Raw genomic sequence first — 16,050 nt, 5'->3', positions numbered from 1 at the left:
TTCCTCTAATAAGGACAATTCTGCCAAAGGAATGGAATGCTTCGTCACAGGCTCAATTACTCTGTGTCTCCGCCAGCCTACCACCTATAAACAACTCCTCAAATTAGGAAAGCGGGGAGATTTAATAAAGACATAACACATAAAGTGTAGGAAAACTATTTGTATGGCATTCCGAGACTACTAGGTCAGAGTTAACGAGGAGCAAAGTAGTTAATACCAATTCTGTTTACCCATCAGAACACCTGTGCTGAATGTCAGTGTTTAAAGAAATCTCCCAACCTTTATCTGAAAAGATAGGGCTACGTAACAATCGGTGTGGTTTTTGTCGGTAGAGGTCTAGGAAGCCGCCAAGGGCAGTGGACGCCTTGACAGCTGCCAGTCTCACGGCCCCCGCGGCGGCGTGCCCGTGTGGCTGCGTGCGCGCGGACGGGGCGGGGCTGAGGAGGGACGTGCGCGCGCGCAGACGGGGCGAGGCGGAGCTCGGAGGGCGGGCGCGCGCGGAGCCGTCTGGTCGGCAGGGGGCGCTGCGCACCCATGCCGCGCTCTGCCTGCCCCCGGGTGCTGTCCGCGGCGGTTCGATTGGAGCAGCCGCCGAAGAGCGCTTGGCGCCATTTTGAAGCGGAGAGGAGGAGGAACGGCCGGGCTGGCTGCGGAAGGGGAGGGGGGGAGAAGGCGATTGGATGCGGCGGCGGCGGCGGCGGATCCCGGAGAGCCCCGGAGTGAGAGGAGTAGCGAGTCGGCAACCCGGAGGTAGGAAACAATTCAGTTAACGGAAGGAAAATGTCTCTCTTCTCTGGCTGCGGCGCTCCATTTTTCAGCGGCCGCCACTGCCGCTGTGTGTGTGTGTGTGTGTGTGTGGCAGGGCTGAAGCGCCGCCCGCCTGGGTGCCAGGCGCGACTCGCCTCCTGGCATCGGGGGCTGCAGCGGGTGGCCCGGGGCGGGGGTCGCGGGGCGCGGGCCGGCTGCGCGGTGGGGGTGGGGAGGGCCCCGCGGCCGGCGCGCGCCTCCACGCCGCGGGCTCTGCCGCAGCCTCTGGAAATTAAACTTGCCGCTCTGATCCCGGCCGGGGCGGTGGCGGCGGCGGCGGGCGGTGACCTTGTGCGCGGCGTGCTGCCTCCGCCACCCCCGCCGCCGCCGCTCCCTCGCCCCGGCCGGCCGGGTTTCCGGGGGCAGGGGGGGGTTTCTTTTGAATCCTCCCGGGCGTTCTCCCTTTCGGGGGGGGGGGGGGGGACCGGGGTCGGGCCCGGGTTCTCGCCCCGCCCGAGGTCCTGGGCCGTTGGCCTCCTGAGCGTGACATTTTTGCACTGTGCCTCGCCGCTCGCCGGAGGGAAATCGCGCTCACCGCGCCGCCCCGAGTGGGTGCTCGGGGAACCTGAGGACCCAGTTGAAGAAGAGCCCAGCGCTGGCGTGGAGGGACTCCTCCCAGGCGACAACTGGGTTCTAGGTTTCCTTTCAGAAGGAACGGCGGGGAAAATGGTGTGCAATTGTGACTCGTTATTTTTGCACTGTTATTTTAATGTTACTTTGAAAGTTTTCGGTCCGGAGAAAAACCTTGTTTGTTGTTGTTGCTGCTACTGCTGTTGGTTTTTGGTAGAGACGTGAAAGCTAACTCTTAAGTAGCTCGACAGTTATTTTGGAGGAATGACTTTAACCAGCAACGCCGCCCCTCGCCTTCGGAACTGCAGGCTGCTGCTTTCCTTGCCGCGGACCGGGCGAGCTCCGGGAAGGGTTGATAGAGCAGCTACCCACCCACTCCACGCGCGTCTTCAACAGCCTTTCTCCCCTAGCGAGGGTTAACTCTTTTTTTATGTCGAAGAAAGTGCTTCTCGTACTTTTAATAAGAGGTAATGGATGGGCAGTGGTGCCCCGACTGATCCTACCCTGTTGATGAAATAGTTTCGGAAACTTTGGGTATAGCTTTAATTTAGAGGGTTGGTCTGCGGTGTGGAGAGAGTTGGGTAATCCTATACCATCTTCCTAATAAACTTCAAAAACTCAAGTTGTGTTTACATACAGGAGGCGAGCTGTAAATAAATCGTAATTACCCAATACTTGAACGGCAGTATAGTCATTGTTCTCAGTTAACACATCCAGAGTTCCCAGACAGAACGTTTTTTATATTAACTCATGTAGTGGTCAGGTAAAGTAGTTAAAAGCCACAAATATGGACTTGAAAGACAGCTCTTTATGCAGTACACATGTCTGAGATGTTCGCTTCTTTAGGGACAATAAAATGAGTATTCAATGGTGTATGCAGGTCAGTTCGTGGAACAATTAATCTTGTATCTCATGGTGATAGCAGAAAACCTAATTAAAATTTGTAGTGCTGAATATGTAGGTGAAAGTTACATGGGACCTTTTCTGTGAAGATAGATTTAGTCTCAGAAACGTAACTGTAAAAACACATCTTAAGAACATTATTCCTTAGAAATAAAATATGTACTTAATGTACATTTACAAATATGTATAACAAGATGCACTTTAGACTTTATAAAAATTACCAAAATAGTGACATTTTCCTCCTTTTTCTGTTGGTTTTAAAAATTGTTCTCTTCTCAGCTGGCGTTTACTTAAAGGTGTATTTTAAATGGGAAGGTAGTGTTTGTCTTGGCCTTTTTTCTTTTCTCTTTGTTTTGGTTAAGGCTGATTTTCCCTGTATTAACTTTTCTTTTACAGCAGCTTTTGTTACTCTTGTCACCTTTATTCTCTCGTGTTACGTCTCTCCCCTCTCATTTTTACCCCCATATTAGAGAGAGAGGTGGTGATGATAGTGATTCTTGTCATGAGATGTTTGTATTAAGCTTATTTGTAATAAGATTCTACCGAGTTGGCTGTTGGATGAAAGTTGTTTAAATTGTTCTGCAGCTTTGTTTAACAAAGTAACATTTTGAGCAGTAGGCTTTATCAATAATTTGTTAGGCCTAAGATTAAGTGATACTCTATACTAGACAGGGCTTGCGCTGGAGAAGAATGCAATGGTAGAAAATACCCAAAACTTTGTGGGGAAGGAATATTTCGAGAAGTTGTATTCTTTCTGCTTATTCCTCTTGGGAAATTTAGAGACTGCCTTAGAACTAACAGGAGTGCTCGGTATGATTTGGCATATGGACTCTTGAATGACATGGACTGTATATAACGTATATTGGAAAAGAATACATTTGTGTTTCCTCTGTTAGTGTTAGAGAGCAACAAGAAAACTTAAGGATGATCTCCAGCTCACTTATACGTGAGAAATTAGGTTCAGATTTTAATTTCATTGATTAATCTGAGGTCACAGTCATATTCATATGGTGGAATTGGGGCAGCCCTTAGATATCCTGGAAGCTTAGAAGTTTCCCCGTTGTCTTTTGTTCTATTCAGGATTTAGCAATATTTATTAATAAAAATTCAGGGTAGCACATTACCCTCCATCCTCTTCTCACCTTTTTATTCATTTAACCAAGAATAAAGTTTTGTGGTTAGCCATCTGTTTCGGCGTCTGGTTTTTAATAATTTCTGTTTAGGATTCAGTCCATTTAGGTTGTCTCAGAAGATAACCTCTTGTAGCTCTCTGTCTCCGGGAGCCGTCTTTCATTATGTAACATTACTTGACATGGCATTTATTTATTTATTTGTGAAACTTCTAAGAGTAATTTGGGAAAGTTAGTATTGACCTTTGTTTTGTTACAAGATATAGTGCGTGCATGAGTGTGCATGTATTTTTTCATTTTTAAACTCAGTTTGCTACACAAGTCATCTGTCACTTCTAGTTACAATAGGCGTTTTATTTGGTTTTCGTATTCCTGTTCAGGAATGTTAAAGGTTCCAAAATACTTAGTTTAAAAATAAGCCCAGTAATTTCTCTGAGAGTGTATTTACTTTTGAAGCTTAGTTAAGAAGCTGCCAAATGGTTCGCAATTCTGACTCCTTGGAGAGTGGAGGTAAGCCCTTTCCTGACACTGTTCTGTTATAACCACCTGATTCTAACCATTTCCCCCCATTACTTGAAAAAGGTTTTAGAATCCTTTCTCATTAATTAGTTCAGAATTAAGAATAAATCTGCTGTGTTGAGACTGTAATTGTTTTAGCTGGCGTGAGTGATCATGCACAGTGAAAAAATCATACTAAAACTTAGATGAATAAAATTTAGTTGTTCAAATCTTAAAGCCTTTGAGGTTTAAAAAGTATCTATAATCGTGTTCTAATAATTAGACATTAATAATAGGTAGTAATTAGAAATAACTTGGTTTAGCTGTGTAAAACTTAAAAGCTAACAGGCTTGGGGGAAGGACTGATTAAAGTGAGAAACTATTTTGAGGCATCTTCTTAAGGCCTAAAAGTATTCCACTAGCCTGCCACTCTCTTTTTTGACAGATAATTACCTGATTCAATTAAAATGAACAGGTACAAAACTTCCATATACATACAGTACCAGGGATGATGCACTAAACAGGACTGAAGACATCCTGTCCTATAGAAGTGTAGAGTAGTGGTTGGCCATCCACAGCAAGGTGATGAGAGCTGAGACAGACCAGAGAGTAGGATCTCTGCTGTTACTTAGTTCCGAAGGAGCAGGCCCTCCTTCCTTTTCAGTGACAGTTGAGATTGCTCTTTTTATGTGGGAGAGTGAAATTAGCCAAGATTAGATCCCATAAGGAGAAGGAGGGGCTCTTATAACCAAGACCATTGTCTTTCTCTAGAAGAGGATGGTTAGGGACCTGAAAAGAAATGAGAGTTTGTGTTTCCTTAGGTAGGATAGGATTCTTTCTCCTCAGAGGTCATTTTAGGGAAGTAATTGAAGAGATTTTGAAGGAAAGCTTCATATCTCTAAAATATTATTTAGTAGCTGAAGTTCTAACAGGTAATTTCAGTTAGCTTTCATATATGGGATGCTTTGGGTTGGGTGTGGGGGTGAGAGTTGCAGGGGCAAGTTGCAGGAGCAAGATGCAGGGCAAATTGCAGGGGTGAGAGTTGCAGGCCTTAAGTACTCTATTAGGGGAGTAGAGTACCTAAACAATTGTGTATTTTAAGTAAAAAGTTATACAGGTATATGGTAAAAAAAAAAAATTTAATGGTACAGAGAGTAAAAAATGTTACTTTTCTCCTCCCCCCACAGGTAACCCGCTGTTAACAGTTTCTTAAAAGTTTACTTAAAAAAAAATTGTACAAAGAGTATTATTATACTGTTGTACTGTAATTTACTATTTTATTTATTTATTTTATTATTATTATTAATTTTTGAGATGGAGTCTTGCTCTGTTGCCCAGACTGGAGTGCAGTGGGGCGATCTTGGCTCACCACAACCTCCACCTCCTGGGTTCAAGTGATTCTCCTGCCTCAGCCTCCTGAGTAGCTGGGACTACAGGCGTGTGCCACCATGCCTAGATAATTTTTGTATTTTTAGTAGAGACTATGTTGGCCAGGCCGGTCTCAAACTCCTGACCTCGTGATCTGCCCACCTCAGCCTCCCGAAGTGCTGGGATTACAGGCATGAGCCACCACGTCCGGCCTACTATTTTATTTTTTAACTGTAATTTACTTTTTTCCTTAGTTAAGTCACAAGCTCTTTTCATACTGGCACATACAGATCAACATAATTAAGAAATGATTAGAATATTTTATTATAACATAATTTATTTTTTCTGACTCCTGTTGAGTAGTACTATGTTGTAAATAGTTTACATTAACCAGCAGTGTATGAGAATGCCTGTGACATGTATTTACCAACATTGGACTTTAAAATATTGCCAATTTGATGTATGAAATTTGTGTTGTTTTGGGTTTGTATTTCTTTGTGAGTGAAGGTAAGCATTTGTTTGTATGCTTGTTAGTGGGAGGTCATTTGCAACATATTCTTTAATCAAGTGGTTTAATGCTAGTTTAATTTACTTGCTGCCCCCACCACCTACCTTCACCCTTACCTAAGAGCTAAGATGGTCTGAGAGAGGTGGGACTTTTAGAAAAGGAAACATATTTTGGGGCTCGTGGCACCCTGACGAGGAGCAATGCTCTGAATGGAGAGGCTACAGCACCCGGCTTTGAACAACTCTGGGTCAGTATGAGAGTATTGAAAGCCCTTGACTTGGTGTAAACATAAGGTAGAAGAGAAGCTGAAGCGACACACAGGAAGGGAGATTTGAGAGTCAGGGCAAATGAATTTTGTATAGAGTCAGCCCCACCTTGTACCATCTGCTTATCCTGTCTCATCACTTCTCCCTCCCACCTTCAACTATCATTTCATTTTTATTCATACTGTCATTTGGTTTTCTCTTTTCCTGTCAGGCATGGCAGCCTGGACCTGGGTATTTCAATTGCCCCAGAGATGAGGGGTGCTTAGTTTTTGGTTTTCTTTTTTTTGAGATGGAGTTTCACACTTGTTGCACAGGCTGGAGTGCAGTGGTGTGATCTCGGCTCACTGCAGCCTTGGCCTTGGCGGGTTCAAGCGATTCTCCTGCCTCAGCCTCCTGAGTAGCTGGGACTACAGGTGCACGCCATCATGTCTGGCTAATTTTTTGTATTTTTAGTAGAGACAGGGTTTCACCATGTTGGCCAGGCTGGTCTCGAACTCCTGGCCTCAGGTGATCTGCCCATCTTGGCCTCTCAAAGTGCTGGAATTACAGGCGTGAGCCACTGCGCCTGGCCTAAGTAGAAGCTCTTGAGCACTTTTTCCCTCTCTGTCTCTTTGGTACCATTCCTTTCAGCTTTTGACTCTCCTAGGCAGAATTCTGGGGTAACATAAATAGGTCATAATAGACTTGAACATCCCTAGGAGCATATATTGTGATATATGCTCCTACGATATATCAGGATGTGATGCTTGATAAGTGGGGTCCCTTTCTAAGGAATGCAGAAGAGCATGGTGGTTAATTTAAGCATATAGACTTAAGAGTCAAGACAGCTTGGGTTTTTATCTCCTCTAGCTAAACGAGCAATTACCTAATCTTACTAAATCTCAACTTCTTAATCTGAACAGTGGGACTAATAGCAGAAACCTCATTTTTAAAAGCAGCTTTATTGAGATATAACTCACATACCATAATCCACTGAAAATACACAATTCATTGTTTTTTAGGATACTCATAGGTTTGTGCAACCATCATCACAGTCTGATTTTGGAGCATTTTTGTCTCCTGTGAAAAACGCCAAACCAAATGTAAATTAGTAGAGCCATTATGGAGAATATTATGGGGGCTCCTCAAGAGGTGAGAAGGGATAGAGAGAGGTTGGCTAAAGGCTACAAAATTTAGCTAGACAGGAGGAATAGGTTCTAGTGTTGTACGGGGTGACTACAGCTGACCCTTGAACAGCGAAGGGGTTAGGGGCACCAAGCCCTGTGCAGTTGAAACTCCACATATAACTTTTATTTCTCTAAACTTTGCTAGTAATAGCCTACTGTTGATTGAAAGCCCTACTGATAGCATAAAACAGTCAACACATGGAGTGCAGTGGCGTGATCTTGGCTCACTGCAACCTCCGCCTCATGAGTTCAAGCGACTCTCATGCCTCAGCCTCCGGAGTAGCTGGGACTACAGGCACCTGCCACCACGCCCGGCTAATTTTTATGTTTTTGGTGGAGATGGGGTTTCGCCATGTTGGCCAGACTGGTCTTGAACTACTGACCTCAGGTGATCTGCCCGCCTTCGCCTCCCAAAGTGCTGGGATTACAGGTGTGAGCCACTACGCCTGGCCTCCATACTGTATTCTTAAAGCAAGCTAGAGAGAAGACAATGCTATTAAGAAAATTATAAGGAAGGAAAATATGTTTGCTATTCATTAAGTGGAAGTGGATCATCGTAAAGGTCTTCAGCCTTCTTGTCTTCTTGTTGAGTAGGTTGAGGAGAAGGAGGAAAAGGAAGGATTAGTCTTGTTGTCTCAAGGGTGGCAAGGTGGAAGAGATAGAGGAGGTGGAAGAGGAGGCAGGAGAGGCAGGCACACTGTAACTTTTACTGAAAAAAATCCATGTATAAGTGAACCTGCACAGTTCAAACCTGTGTTGTTGTTACGTATTTTCAACTAGCTAGAAGAGAGGCTTTTGAATGTTCCCAACACAAATAAATGATAAATGTTTGAAGTGATAGATATGTTAATTACCCCGATTTGATCATTACACATTGTATGTATTGAAGTATCACCACGTAACCCACAAACATGTACAATTATATGCTGGTTAAAAAGCATAAAAATAAAACCCCCGAACCTACTAGCTGTCACTTCCCATCACCCCTTATTTCTTTAGTGTTTGGGATAAGCCAGGTCAAATGCTTAGGTTGGTGCCAAAATGTAAGTAGACAGTAAAAAAGCAGTTATGACTTTTTGCAGGGAGGCTATGTGTGGCAAAGTCCATTTACATAGTTTTAGAGAATGCAAAAATGGGATAATTACAGAATGTATGTTTGCATACTTGCATACTGTGCAAGGATGTGGTGCGCAGTGCTGGCTAGAGATATAAAGATGAAAGATATTCAATCAAGAGATGTATATTCAAGTGGGAGGAAAGAGGCTGGTATAAAAATAATTATAAAATAAGCCAGAGTATAGTTAGTGCCTTCAGGAAGGTCTCAATACAATATTTGGAATTGGAAACTTGACAAATGGAGATTAGTCATGTTACTCTAAGAGTATAGGAACTATGAAAAAATTCTTGAAGGACTGACCATTTTGACCAAGTCTTAGATGATGGAAAGATGGGATTTCTGGCTTTAATGAAGAGTAAAGAATGCTATGGTTTTTGAAGTCTTAAATTATTTGTTTTTGTTTTTGTACCCTCATGCTGCTGCCAGATGATTGCCTCTGGAAGCTATTCCTACACCTTTTTTTGATGTTTCTAATCTGTTGTGAACCTGGGGGACTAAATTAGTAAATAATGTTTTAGTGAGAGCCTGATGTCTGTATGAAAAGGATACCAATATATGGTCTTACGCTGTCGTTTTGATATAGTTGCTTTTTTAGTTTATTCTGTGGGTCTTGGTTTCATCCCTGTTAATTGGTCTTACAGAATAAGTAATTCCTAGATAAATTAGCCTCATATACATGTTTTCTTCTCCAAGGCTTCTAGTAACAACTATGTCCCCTGACCATTCTCCTGAATTTCCCATCTTCTTCTTCTAGTGCACTGTTGGACACAACACCTCCAGTACAATATGTCTCAAACTGATCTACCTTCTCTTACTCTTTAACGTCTTTCCAACTTGTACCTTGATGAATAACAGATTTCTTTCTCTTAAAAAAAAAAAAGTTGTAGGAGATGACATGACTAGGTTTATCATCATGTTAGAAACCTAGGAGTCATCTCGACTTCTCCATCTCCCCTACCGCTCACATTAAATAAGTTACCAAATCCTGTTGATTCTGATATAGTATTTTTAAAGGTTATTATTATTTTAAATTATATGCACATATATACTCCAAAAGTAAGATGGCAAAAAGAAAAAAGATATACAATAAAAAAACTCTCATTCCTTCCCCGTTTGCCTCATTCCTAGACTCCTACAAAAGTTTATATATGTTAATGTTATGTTATATCCTTCTGGGTGTTTAAAAACACAACCATATAGAAGGAACCACATACTTAAACAAATAATAACACACAGCAGGGGATTTCCACAATAAAGGTATACACAGAGTCTGTGAGAAGGAGAAAGAACCACCGTGCATTCCCTAAAAGAAGAGTTAGGTATTGGAAAAACCTTCCTATTATGTCCTGAATAGAAGATGAAAAGGAGAACTTTGGACACGTGAATAAACCAAACTGAGCTGTTAATAAGCAGAGAAATATCAATTAGACACAGAGACAACGGGTCTAACAATAGGATGCTAGAACATTTCATTGTTTGGGGGGTTCAAAGAACCTATAAGAAAATAAAAGAAAATGCTGGCAGCCACACACAGTGGCTTACATCTGTAATTCCAACACTTTAGGAGGCCAAGGTGGGCTTCCTGAGGCCATAGACTTGCAGTTACTTTGGGATCTAGCAAAGATTTCAGCATATTGTAGATGATGAGTATTTATGGAATGTGTGTAAGAATGTATATATACTAAACATATATGTGACAACCCAAGAAAAGGAAAATTAATATAATATTAAGCTCACAGATTTATTTAGAAATTTAAAATTTTATTTTTATTGAGGTGTAATTAAAATACAGTAAAATGTGCAGATCTTAGCTGTTCACTTTGATGAGGTGTGACGATTGTACACATGTAACCAATAACCACAAGAAGATGTAGAGCATTTTTTATTACCCCACAACATTCCCTTGTTGCTCTCTCCATTCAATTTTTTTTGCCTCCAAACACTCTTTGATTTCTGAATGTAGGTTAGTTTTGTTCTATCTCCATACAGTGTGTGCTCTTGTGTGTCTGGCTTCTTTTGCTTAACATATTTTGAGATTCATCCATGGGGTTGGATGTATCAGTTTTTATTGCTGAGTAATATTTCACTGGGGGAATATTGCACAGTTTATCTTCTGTTGATGGACATTTGGGTAGAATCCAGTTTTTGACTATTATGAATAAGGCCTATACAGGTCTCTTTGCAAGCATGTGTTTTCATTTCTCTTGAGTAAATACCTAGGAATGGAATTGCTAGTTTATAGGCATATGTGTGTTTAACTTTACAGGAAACTAGTTTTTCAAAGTGGTTTTCCTCTTTATATTCCCACCTGAATATATGAAGGTTCTAGTTGTTTTACATCCTCACCAACACTTCGTTAGTCAATCTTTTTAATTTTAGCTATTCTAGTGGGTGTGGAAGGGTATCTCATTGTGGTTTTAGTTTGGATTTCCTTGATATCTAGTGATGTTGAGCACCTTTTTGCATGGTTATTGACAGTATATTTTCTTTCGTAGGATGCCTCTTCAGGCTTTCTGCCCATTAAAAAATGGATTATCTTTTTACTATTGATATGCAGGAATTCTTAATGTACTCACGATACCAGAGTATTAAGAGTATTTTCTCCTGTTTTGTAGCTTGCCTTATCTTTTCTTTAACAGTGTATTTTGATGAGTGGAAGTTTTAAATTTTGATGAAGTCCAGTCAATCAACTTTTTGTTTTATGGATTGTGCTTTGAGTTCTTTTTATTTTTTATTTTTTTGAGACAGCATCTCACTTTCCCAGGCTAGAGTTCAGTGGCGCCATCATAGCTCACTGCAGCCTGGAACTTTTGGGCTCAAGCCACCCTCCTATCTCAGCCTCCTGAGTAGCTGGGTGTACAGATAAGTGCCACCATGGCTGGCTCTTTTTTTTTTTATTTTTTTTATTTTTTATAGAGATGGGGTTCGCCATGTTGCCCAGGCTGGTGTTGAACTCCTAGGCTCAAGTGATCCTCCTGCCTCAGCCTCCCAAAGTGCTGGGATTACAGGCATGAGCCAGTGTGCCTGGCCCTTTAATTTCTTTTTCACATATTCTTGCAGCATCTAAGATCTTCAATACAACATTGAAGAGAAATGTTGAGAATGGCTGGGTTCAGTGGTATGGTCCTGTAGTCCCAACTACTTGGGAAGCAAGAGGATTGCTTGAGCCCAGGAGTTTGAGTCCAGCCTGGGTAATGTAGAGAGACCCTGTCTGTTTAAAAAAAAGAAAGAGGCTGGGCGCGGTGGCCCATGCCTGTAATCCCAGCACTTTGGGAGGCTGAGGCTGGGAGGTGGGGTGGGGCTTGGAGGTGGGGATGGGGCGGCGGGGGGGTGGGGGTTGCAAGGTCAAGAGATAGAGACCATCCTGGCTAACATGGTGAAACCCTGTCTCTACTAAAAAATACAAAAATTAGCTGGGCATGGTGGCATGCATCTGTAGTACCAGCTACTCAGGAGGCTAAGGCAGGAGAATTGCTTGAACCTGGGAGGCGGAGATGGCAGTGAGCGGAGGTCGCACCACTGCACTCCAGCCTGGCGACAGAGCGAGACTTCGTCTCAAAAAAAAAAAAAAGAAAAGAAAATTAATTTCAATGTTAACATAAAATATGTTTTAAAATGATGAATTTTTTTTTTTTAATGAGAGTGAATATCTTGTTCTGATCTTAAGGGGGAAGGCATTTAGTCTTTCCCCAGTAAGTAGTATGTCAGCAGTGGATATTCTGTAGATTAAAAAAAAAAAAGAAAATCAGACGATGTTTCCTTCCAGTTTACTGGGATTTTAATTAAATTAAATTAATTAATTTACTTTTTGAGATGGAGTCTCACTCTGTCACCCAGGCTGGGGTGCAGTGGTGCAATCTTGGCTCACTGCAACCTCCGCCTCCCGGGTTCAAGCAATTCTCCTGCCTCAGCCTCTCAAGTATCTGGGACTACAGGTGCCTGCCACCACGCCCAGCAAATTTTTTTGTATTTTAAGTAGAGATGGGGTTTCACTATGTTGGCCAGGCTGGTCTCGAACTCCTGACCTTGTGATCCACCTGCCTTGGCCTCCCAAAGTGCTCGGATTACAGGCGTGAGCCACCGCACCCGGCCAGGATTTTTATTTTTAAATTATTAATGGGTGCTAAATTTTGTCAGATACCCTCTCCCCTTTTTGGTATTTATTGAGATTATTGTAGTTTTTAAATATTCCATTTTATTAACTTATTTAGAGACAGGGTCTCACTGTATTGCTCAGGCTGGAGTGCAGTGGTGTACTCAGTTCACTGTAACCTCAAATTCCTGGGCTCAAGCAGTCCTCCTGCCTTAGCCTCCTGAGTAGCTAGGACTACAAGCACATGCCACCAAGAACTTCCTTTAATGTTGCATAATGCATAGATCTAGTAATAGCATCGGTTTTCATTACTTTAAATATATCTATATTTTACTGTCATTTTTCAAGGATATTTTTGTTGGATATGGAATTCTCAGTTGATGGCTTTTTTTTTTTTTCTGAGACAAGAGTCTCGCTCTGTCACCGAGGCAGTAGTGCAGTGGCACTATCTCAGCTCACTGCAGGCTCCACTTCCTGGGTTCATGCCATTCTCCTGCCTCAGCCTCCCAAGTAGCTGGGACTACAGGCGCCTGCGACGGCACCCGGCTAATTTTTTGTATTTTTAGTAGAGACGGGGTTTCACTGTGTTAGCCAGGATGGTCTCGATCTCCTGACCTCGTGATCTGTCCGCCTCGGCCTCCCAAAGTGCTGGGATTACAGGCATGAGCCACCATGCCCGGCCTCAGTTTTTTTTCTTTAATCACTTTAACGATGTCATTTCATTCTTCTCTGGTCTCCATTGTTTCTTTAACTTTCAACAATTTGATGTTGAAAGTTACTGTCATATAAATATAACATTCATATTGAGTAGGATAAAGTTATATTGAATTTGTGAATTGTTTTTGCATTCTGTTTGGAGTTTGCTGAGCTTGTTTTTTTTTTTTTTTTTTTTGCAAGATTGCATCTTGTTTTGTCACTTAGGCTGGAGTGCAGTGGCGTGATCTTGGCTCACTGCAACCTCCACCTCCTGGATTCAAGCAATTCTCCTGCCTCAGCCTCCCGAGTAAGCTGGGATTACAGGTGCACGCCACCATGCCCAGCTAATTTTTCGTATTTTTAGTAGAGATGGGGTTTCACCAGGTTGGTCAGGCTGGTCTTGAACTCCTGACCTTGTGATCTGCCGGCCTTGGCCTCCCTCCCAAAGTGCTGGGATTACAGGCGTGGGATTACCACACCTGGCCCATTTGATTTGTAAGTTGATACTTTTTCCCAAAATTTGGTACATTTTAGACCTTACTTAAAAAATACCAGCCGGGCATGGTGGCCAACGCCTGTAATCCCAGCACTTTGGGAGGCCAAGGCGGACGGATCATGAGGTCAGGAGATCTAGACCATCCTGGCTAACATGGTGAAACCCCATCTACTAAAAATACAAAAAGAAATTAGCCAGGCATGGTGGCGGGCACCTATAGTCCCAGCTACTTGGGATTGGGAGACTGAGGCAGGAGAATGTGTGAAACCGGGAGGCGGAGCTTGCAGTGAGCCGAGATTGTGCCACTGTGCTCCAGCCTGGGTGACAGAACGAGACTCTGTCTCAAAAACAAAAAACAAAAAAACAAAACCTTTTCTGCCCCATTCCTCTGTTTTTCCTCTTGAGATTCTGCTTACCCATTATTCTGTTTAAAATTGGTCCATGAGTATGTATTAATTTTTTTCTCTGTTTTTCAGAGACTCTTTTAAATGTTGTATCTGATGTGCAGTGAAGCCTGTTGTCAACGAATGCACCCTTCAGTTATAGTATTCCATTTAAAAAATTCCATTTATCTGCCAAGATTCCCCATTGTGACCATATTTTTCTTTAAGTCTTTGAATGTATTCATAATAGCTGTTTTGAAGTCCTTGTTTATTCCTTTGTCTGTATTAATGGGCTTTTTACTCTTTTTTCCCCCTTGATAGTAGGTCACATTTTCCTGCTTCATTTCATAAATAGAAAATTTTTGTTGTAAAGAGTGGGTATGATACATCATATCTCTAAACTCTTTTTATCTTCCATTGATGCATGTTAAAATTAGTGGCTGATTATATTGAATTTGTGGAAACTTGGTCTTCTGTTTTAAGATGGGTCTATAGAAAGTCTGAGGTGTTGGCCAGGCGCGGTGGCTCATGCATGTAATCCCAGCACTTTGGGAGGCCGAAGTGGGTGGATCACTTGAGGTGTCAAGAGTTTGAGACCAGCCTGGCCAACATGGCAAAACCCTGTCTCTACAAAAATACAAAGATTAGCCGGGTGTGATGGCAGGCGCCTGTAATCCTAGCTACTTGGGTGGTTGAGGCAGGAGAATTGCTTGAACCTGGGAGGCGGAGGTTGCAGTGAGCCGAGATCGTGCCACTGCACTCCAGCCTGGGCAACAGAGTGAGACTTTGTCTTCAAAACAAAACAAAAAAGTTTGAGGTATTTACCAAGCCCTTCTCACTTGTCCAAACTTAAAGCTCATGTCTCCTCCGCAGTGGAAGCAGCTAAAATTGCTGCCGAGTTCTTTGAGCTTTTTAGTTGTTGTTTTCTTCTAGGATCCTTGGAATCTTCCCTGAGCATATGAAGTTCAGGGATCAGCAAATAATTTCAAGGAGTTTATATTTTTATATTAGTATTTGAGGCTTCCCTACCGTAGCTCTCTCCTTTGAATTTTCCCTTGGATTTTCTAGCCACTTTGTAGCCTTGAATAAAACAGCTTTCTGCTTGAGCTCTTATCTGCCCTATGCTGCTGCAAACTGGGAGTGTCCTCAGGAGTAATGCTGTACAAATTTGAATCTCCTCCAGTGTACTTCCCTTCTTTCATGGTCAGATCTCCAGTTTCTACTTGCTCTTGATTGCTTTCCTCTGTTTTCAAGTCATTCTTTAAAAGTGTTTTTTTCCCAGGGTTTATAATTGTTGTTTGTGGAAAGGTTATTTTAGTGAGTTTGCTGAATTCTTTTCCACCATATCCAGAACTGTTCACACTCATTTTCATTCATTTTAAACTGGGCATTAAGCACAGTTGCTAACTTAACACACACCTTGTTTTAGAATAAGATACAAACTCAGTATTGTTTCAGTCACACACACTTGATAAGAATAGGTTATTTGATGGAAAGCTAAGAGCTAATGAATGTTTATGAAGGCTGGTGAAAGGGATAGCCATATTTCTACTGTTGTCTGTTTTCCTCTTTATTAGCAGCAACCTGATAGACAGCAGTGGGAAACATGGTACCAGATGATACTGGAAGAAAATATCATTTTTTTAGCTGTCTTTGAACTTTACCCCTCTTGATATTTCTACTCTGAGGAAAAAATACTAAAATGTAACTGTTTGTCTCAACTGCTTCAGTCTAAAAATAGATAGGGCTGTTGGACATTTATCTTTAAATGGTTAGGTAGGACCAGCTCAAGTCCAAAAGACCCTTTAGGATCATTTTACAAATATTTGTTCATGGCTCTGACTTTAGCTAAGCAGATTAAAGAAAAGGTATGTTCAAGAGGGAACTAGATTGAATTGGTTTTAGAGATGGCACATACGTCTTTTAATAAGTTGGTTCTTTTGTATTGCTAGCACAAGTATAAGGGACAATGTAGTTTAAATGCATTTATTAAAGCTGATTTTTCTTTTGAATTTGAACACTGCCCGTTTTGTTTTAATGTAAACGTAA

At 42.0% G+C, this 16,050-nt stretch overlaps 1 protein-coding gene across 6 annotated transcripts in view; it reads left to right on the top strand.

The window, feature by feature from the left end:
* The first annotated feature begins 637 nt into the window (after positions 1–637).
* PDS5B (PDS5 cohesin associated factor B) overlaps positions 638–16,050 on the top strand; it is a 190,245-nt gene continuing 174,832 nt past the window's right edge. For 5 of the 6 annotated variants that reach the window (XM_032150509.2, XM_032150506.2, XM_032150511.2 and 2 more), the window contains exon 1: positions 638–750. The gene's annotated coding sequence lies outside the window, so the exon portion shown is untranslated. Of the gene's footprint in view, positions 751–1,426; positions 1,477–16,050 lie in introns of those variants that run through there. The other variant, XM_058437676.1, reaches the window with a different exon arrangement.

This window comes from Hylobates moloch, unplaced genomic scaffold (genome assembly GCF_009828535.3).
Source record: "Hylobates moloch isolate HMO894 unplaced genomic scaffold, HMol_V3 SCAFFOLD_4, whole genome shotgun sequence".
NCBI classification, from domain to species: domain Eukaryota; kingdom Metazoa; phylum Chordata; class Mammalia; order Primates; family Hylobatidae; genus Hylobates; species Hylobates moloch.
This window is presented reverse-complemented; position numbering and strand designations above follow the sequence as displayed.